Here is an 8,112-nt window from a genome sequence, read left to right as displayed (position 1 = left end):
CCTCAAGTGGGGGTAAAATAAATCTATACTTCTTAAGCATGGTTTCTGCATAGTGACTTCCTTCCAAAGAGTACAGTGTGAACAAGGGGATGGAGAAAACTTTATAGTGGAGAACTTTACAGTGGAGAAACCAAGCTACTTCAGCCAGGTAATCAAGGTCAACATCAATAGTAATAAATGAAGTTGATAGTACTTACTATCATTACATGAGAGTTGACATGATGTGTTGATAATAACGTGTAATCTTTGCGATCTTACTCTTCCAAACCCCAGTCTTATCATGAGAAAAAAAAATCAAATGATTTCCAGTAGAGGGGTATCCTATGGCTACATGACCAGCACTCTTCAAAATTGCCAAAGTCATTAAAAAAAAAAAGAGTGTCTGAAAAATTGTCAGAAATAAGGAGACATAGCAATTAAAGGCAGTATGACATCCTAGATGGGACCCTGCAACATAAAAAGGATATTAGATAAAAACTAAAGAAATTTGAATAAGCTATGTATTTATTTAATAATAATGTATCAATATTGGTTTATTAATTATAGTAAACATGCTATACTAATGTATGCAAAGGGAAACTGGGGGCAGTGTTGTTGGAACTGTGTACCATATCCACAATCTGAAAACTACTGGAAAATCAAAAACTACTGGAACTAAACTCTAAATTTGGAAATCTAAAACTACCCTAAAAAGTGAAGTCTATTTAAAGAAAATTACACAAATAGCACACATTTGTCTTGAGAAAACACATTAAAGCCAATGAAAGCTATAAAAAGTATAAAATGAAAACTCCTTGCCATTCTTCCAGTTTTAATTACTAGTGGTAACCAAATTAATTTGGTTAACATCTATTTTTCTAAAATTTTCTGGGCATATATACATGTGCAGGTATTTGCTTTTCTCATAGAAATGGGATCATATTAAGACATATTTTGTAATTTTCTGTTAAATAAATTAAATATTATATTTAATATAGACATTATTCTATAAATATTTGAATATCTACTTCACTCTTTTAATGACAACATGATATCCTATGTTACAAACATACCATATGTATTATGTGTAATTTTTGGTGATAAAACTAACAACATAGTGTACATCTTAAGGAAATAATCTGCCATGTTAGTCTATTGTTTTAAAGAATAGTTTAAAGAATTTTAAAAGTAATTTCTTTCCACATGATTTGGGGATTTTGTGTCTTGATTAGGGAGATCATAAAAGTAATTTTACTGTATTATATTCCATCATTTATTACTTTTAATATTTAGGTTTGGATATTTAATCCATCTGGAAAATATTCTTTGTAATTTCTTTTTCTCCTAAATAAAAAGTCATTTTAGTAATATCAATTATTGAATAGTCCATTTATTTTCTGGAATTTGAAATGTTACCTTTTTAATATGCTAATGTCTCCTATAAGCATAGAATTAACTACCATCATATTTTATTCTATTATTTTTCTATTTCTGTATCATCAGTTTTAATTTATGTGCACTTATAGTGTGTTTTGATAGCTGGTAAGATGATTTCCTCTTTATTATCCCTTCTTTTGTAAAATGTCTTCCTTTTTATGTGTAATTTAAGGATTAATTCTTTAAAAAAATAGTTTCCGTGCTTTCTTCTCCTCATCTTCCTCCTCTTCCTGCTCACCCGTCTCTTCTTCCTTCTCCTTCATTTTTGCTGTTAAATTTTGCCTAGAAGTTTTTGTTGGGTTATTTCTTTATTTTTAAATTTTTGTGGCTGGCAGTTTGAATAGGATCTTTTTGTGAACACTTTTTTTTTTAAACTGACTGTTGGTAAGAAATATTTACAAAAGCTATTTACTTAATATCAATAAGTTACCTGATTACCTCACTGAAAGTGGTCTTTAGTTTTGCTATCATTACTCTTTGTTTTTCTATTGGGAAAATGATAGCTAATTCAAATAAAAGGAGGTAATTAACTCTTCCACAGAGTTCATCTTATGGTAAGAAACCCATGACTATGAAGGGTACTACACCAACATCTACTGAACTTATATATTTTTGGAAATTATTAAGTTGATCCATTAATTGATTGATTTTACTGACACATATTAAAATAACTGTTTATGGTTGTAATTATGATTAATTTTTTTGAATGTGGCATGAAGCCAGTTACTAGGCCAATGGATGATTGTTTTATATGGAAATTACATTCTGATTAAATGTAAGTATTACAAATGTTGGGCCAGAGTTATATAAATGATTTTAAACTTGTACCATTCTGTCCTGAGACAAGATTCTGATTGTTAGGGAAAAGCCTGGTTAAGTCAAACTAATACATTAACTTGACCAGAGCATAAATACATTAACAAATAAAATCTCAATTAATCCTCATAATGACCATTTTAATTTGATATTATTGTTCTCCATTCTTCATAATTGCCTAGCAACGAAGTAAGATAGAGACAAAATCAAACATCTCTTGGTTACACATGTAACTAACTCATATAAATCTAGAATTTTTGTTTTGCTTTGAGTAATGGCAATAGATGTTCATTTGGTGAAGTCTTTAAAGCAAGGAATCTACTTAAATGTTTCAAAGCCAAATTGCCTTTGTTTTTCCTCTCCCAATCAGGAGAAACGGGCTTTTCAGTGGGAGGAGGGTAACATAAAGACCTAAGAGAAAGAGAATTGAAGGCGGGGCAAAAAGGAAACAGTTGAAAAAGGACCAAATTGGAAGAAGGCTGTGTGAAATGGGGATTTGGGAGCTGTTGGGGAGGCAAGTGTTGGTAATATATGATGGGCTGGTGTCAATGAGCAGGTGTTGTTGGATGAAAGTATATGTGTATGTGATTGGCTAGTGGTGGGTAACATCTGATTTGGAGAGGTCACGAGTTGAATTGGAATGTAACGTGTCTCAAATTTACTGCTACATGATGTTGAAAGCCAGACAAAACTGCAGTTTGAAGAACCATATTAACCAAGTAACATGCAGAATTTCGCATGCCTCCCCTCCAAATGATACTGCAACATTTCAAATAGAAACATTGCTTTGTATATACTAATATTAATCCTCTCCTATCTCCCAATTGCCCAAAAACATTAAAAAAAATGCTTATTTATTTATTTATTTATTTGACAGACAGAAATCACAAATAGGCAGAGAGGCAGGCAGAGAGAGAGAGGAAGGGACGCAGGCTCCCCACTGAGCAGGGAGCCCGATGCAGGGCTCGATCCCAGGACCCTGAGATCAAGACCAGAGCCGAAGGCAGAGGCTTTAACCCACTGAGCCACCCAGGCACCCCCCAAAAACATTTTTTTGTGGAATCCTCTGAATAATGTAGGAAGAGATTTCTTTGGGTTGGTATTTATATTAAAAAGCAATGTGCCTATAGTCTGAAGACAGACACTGCTGATATCAGTTGATATGTATTCAACTCTATCAGGGAATATGCACATTGGATAAAATATGGTTGTTTTAACAATTTTCTATTAACTATATGAATGTTAAGGCATTTTAGTTTTAACAAGTAAACCAAAAATGGTGTCAAGATTTGGAACAGAATTTTATCCAGAAACCTCACTTTTGAGAACTGAGGAGAAAACGTGTAACAGGAATAGAAAGACTTTATAGTGAAAAGCACTTGAATCATTAGAAAGTACAAGTGGGAAGCAGTAAGCGGTGCCATGACTGAAACTGGGCATCTAGTTTCTCAGTCCCAATGAACATTTACCAAGTGCTACTGGGTGTGAAAATCTGCCTATTGTCAAAACCATGTAACTCTTGTTATAGATTAATTGCCATCTAGTGGTTTTCTCTGTGTGTCTATATATGTGCTCATCTGTGTGTATGTGTGTGTGTATACACGTTTATGGGTCTCCATGGGGAAATTGACCTACAGAGTAGTGTCACATTAGCGTTCTTTTTTTTAGCATGTTGTTATTGGGAACACATACAAAGATTGGCACTTAAGGGTGGGGAGGTCTGTCATTTTCGGGCACTGCTTGGTTAAAAGTAGACAAAAGGAGTCAGGCTTGGAAGGACTGACACCCAGAACCAAAACAGCTGTGGGGATCAGTCAGATGGTGAAGAGACAGAACCAATCCCATATTCCAAGAGGCTGTCTAGTCCAGCAGAGTGGAGACAATAGTAGTTCTGATATCAACCTGTTCAGACAAGTCAGCATCCAGGTGTCCCACCTGAAAGGTGAGTCCGAGGCAGTTGGCCTCAGAGTTAGTGTCAGCAGTTATGGGCTTTATTTATGAGCAGGGGCTCAGTCAGACCTCCTTTTCAAAGGAGGCACAAGAAATAGCCAAATTCAAACCTTAGAACCAGGCCAAATGCACCAGACTAAAATAGTGACATGATGTCGAGTCCCTAAAATGTGACTTCTTTCTGACTAAATTCTCAAGGCCAGAGCTGCTCCTAGAGGTTTGATGTGGTCTAAGCATACAGGAGGAAGAGTCAGATGAGGGGAAAGAAAGAAGAGTCCGATCCAGGCAGGGAAAAGTTTGAGTGTAAGGTATGATATCTTTTCCCTATCAATATGCAATAAGTGGCAAATACCATTTTGAGGTATGTTTAAGAACAGATTTGGCAATAAAGGTTTGGCAGGTTTGGCAACAAATTTATGCTGTCTTTATCAAATGAACTGGGGATATTTGCATCTTTTTCTGTAGTCTGGGATAGCTTAGCAACAATGGATTTTTTTAAATGTGGCCTTTTATTGTGACAGACTTTCTTATTATTTTGTGTTTATTGCATTTATCCCTCATTTCTTAGCAATTTGAAAAGCTTTATAGACTCTTACTTTTTTTTAAGATTTTATTTATATATTTGACAGACAGAGATCACAAGTAGGCAGAGAGGCAGGCAGAGAGAGAGGAGGAAGCAGGCTCCCCGCTGAGCAGAGAGCCCGATGCGGGGCTCGATCCCAGGACCCTGGGATCATGACCTGAGCCGAAGGCAGAGGTTTTAACCCACTGAGCCACCCAGACGCCTCAGACTCTTACTTTCTTATATGCAAGGGGCATAAGTTAGAAAGTTGGAAATTGGAAAAACCATGCTGAAAACTCACAAGAAGGGAGTGAAGAAGTCAAGGCCAGGACAGTGTCTTGAGAGCTGTTCTATAAATACTTTGGGGCTTTTCAAAGAGACATTGCTTTAAGGGCAAATATCCGGTCTTTTATTTTGATTTTGACCTAAGCTCTCTTTATCTAAATTACATGATAAATATAATTTATTTATATTTATGTAAATAATATGATGTGTTTTTCAGTAACAAAATATTTTCAATCCTAGAAAAGCAAGGCTCTGGTAACCACAGTGACCTCGGCAAAAAGTGCAGTGTAGAACCACTAAAAGAAGGTGTGAGGTTCCACAGCTTTTAAATGATTTGTGAGTCATGTCTCCTTCTTATAATGGATGGCTTTGGTCAACTGTATACATGTAAAAATAGGAAAATGACAGTTTTGCTTTTACTGAAGTTCTTGTAACAATAGTCTCTTTCTTTTTCCTATAGATAATACACACACAGAAATTTTCCTGTGTTCAGAATCTAAAAGAAATGTACATATAGATGTATACTGACATGTAATACTTACTTTTAAGTGCAATTTACTATATGAACAATTCTTTTTTTTAAAAAAAAATATTTTATTTATTTATTTGACACAGAGAGAGAGAGATCACAAGTAGGCAGAGAGGCAGAGAGTGGGGGAAGCAGGCTCCCTGCTGAGCAGAGAGCCTGTTGCAGGGCTCGATCCCAGGACCCTGAGACCATGACCCGAGCCGAACGCAGAGGATTAACCCACTGAGCCACCCAGGCACCCTTATATGAACAATTCTTAAGGGCCTGTTGTGTGCTATATTCATTTTTCTCCACTTAATAATATCTCTACATAGGATTCTAGACTGAAAATAAGAAAGATATAGTTAGTGTTTACTTTGGTTCAACCTAGATAGGAAAATCTAACCATAACCTTATTTAAAGAGAGTTTTTGAGTTTTTTAACCAAATCTCATGGCACAAACTGTATCAAACTTTGTTTAATTTTTGTTGATAAAAATTTAAAGCACACTTTAGACAAAATGAGGATATTTTAAATACAAATAATAAATTGATGGCAAAAATAAAGATGGCTTTAAAATTACTTCTGTGTTTCTAATTTATATGTTACCCATAATATTATGAAATATACTGCGTGGGAAAAGGCATAAAGCTATGGTCTTGGGGGCATGGATGGAAGCTGGATCTGCTAGCATAGCCAACTCAGGCAAACAATGAAACAAATCTTTTGTTTTTTTGCTTTAAGGCAGTTTCAACTGAGAAAGGAGTCATATGTATTGTTTACTTTGTCTTTATATTACTCATATGGTCAAATTCGGGTTATGATTTCTTTGAGGAAGCCAGAAAAGTGAAATATACAATTTAAGGACATTTTCTAAACAGGATATATAAACATATTCTTGCATATTGTATGTATTCTATACTTAAGAAGCAGAAGGCTGAATCCACTTAACAATATAGATGTCTATTTCAATTCTTTGACCGTAAATTCCACAATTTGGGAATTGCACGCTTATTTTCTAGGTACACATATTTTATTAATAATGCTTCCAAGCACCTCAGATTGTTTTTCAGAGTCATAGTCTTTCATGGTTCACCTCCCCTTCCAATTTACCCAAAAGCACATACCCTCCTCAATGTTCATAACCCTACCCCCCTTCTCCCAACCCCCCTCCCCCCAGCAACCCACAGTTTGTTTCGTGAGATTAAGAGTCACTTATGGTTTGTCTCCCTCCCTATCCCACCTTGTTTCATGGATTCTTGGGTGGGAGGTTGGGGTACCAGGTGGTGGGTATTATAGAGGGCACAGATTGCATGGAGCACTGGGTGTGGTGAAAAAATAATGAATACTGTTTTTCTGAAAATAAATAAATTGGAAAAAAAATTAAAAAAATAAATAGATAAATAAGACCTTAAAAAAAAGAGAAATACCCCTCTTCAAAACTAATTCATTAATTATTTAATTAAAAAAAAAAAAGAAAAAGAAACACTGCTCTGCCACTTGGGTGAAGACTGAGACAGCCTTTGTGTCTACAGGAAGTTTTGCTTTATAATAAAAGTAGTATGTGTTGAATAAAAAAAAAAAATAATGCTTCCAAGCAAACCTTTTTTAACCAGTCAGAAAATATTTTTAAGTGGCTATAGTTTTTGGCTTTGAACAACACTTTGTCTTTGAATATTTGCCTCTAATGGTGAGCCTTTCAATGTGTTATTCAGCTTAATATACACCATGTGCTAAAATGTGGTCCTTTACATTTTGGAACTAGGTATAAGCTCAGTTTGAATCCCACTAAAAATCTATACAATATAAATGTATACTTGTTAAATATCTTCTGTATTTGGCATAATTGAAAAATAATTATAAAAAAAAATTGAAACAGAATCATGCTCTTCTTTAGTGGACATTGTTTCTCAGTATCCATGTTTCTCAGTAACCACCTGTTTCTCCTTCCTTAGAATGCCCTGATTTTCAGCTATGTGTTCACCTTTCTTCTGGGCAGTCTAGCAAGTTAGAAGAAAGCTCATGTCTTCATGTCTGGTCTAAGATAATCCCTGTATCCTTGCCACAGAAACAGGTTTAGGAACCCAGGGCTAAACCAACAAGCCCACAGCAATTATTTCACATGTGACATGTTACCCAGTTTGGACACCTAAGACATGAAGAAAGATTGCTGAGCTCTCCTGGGAGAGAAGTCTCTTCTATGTTGTAATGTAAAAATTGGAGGCCCAGAGCTGCTATATGGCCATTTTGTTCCCAGTTGGATGATGCATTCCAGCTGGGGAGAGTGCAAAAGGCACAGCAGAGAAATGAAGACAGAGTCTGCATTAGTCAATTCTATATCTTGCTCTACCTATGAAGTTCATTATGTAAATTTCCTCAAGGCTTAAGTCAGTTTCATTTTCTCATCAAAAACACACTGAATTTATACATTTAAAAATACAGCAATCATAGAGTTTGGATTTTCAACATAGTTCTACTCTCAAGAAATTTAATTATTTTTAAGGAAGGCAAGTCACTCAGTATTAAATTAAATAAGATTTATTTTTAAACATTTTAAGTTTTTATGAGGATAGAT

The sequence above is a fragment of the Neovison vison genome, chromosome 1 (assembly GCF_020171115.1).
Source record: "Neovison vison isolate M4711 chromosome 1, ASM_NN_V1, whole genome shotgun sequence".
Lineage (NCBI taxonomy): Eukaryota > Metazoa > Chordata > Mammalia > Carnivora > Mustelidae > Neogale > Neogale vison.
The sequence above is the reverse complement of the archived record's forward strand: the minus strand, read 5'-3'. Positions refer to the sequence as shown.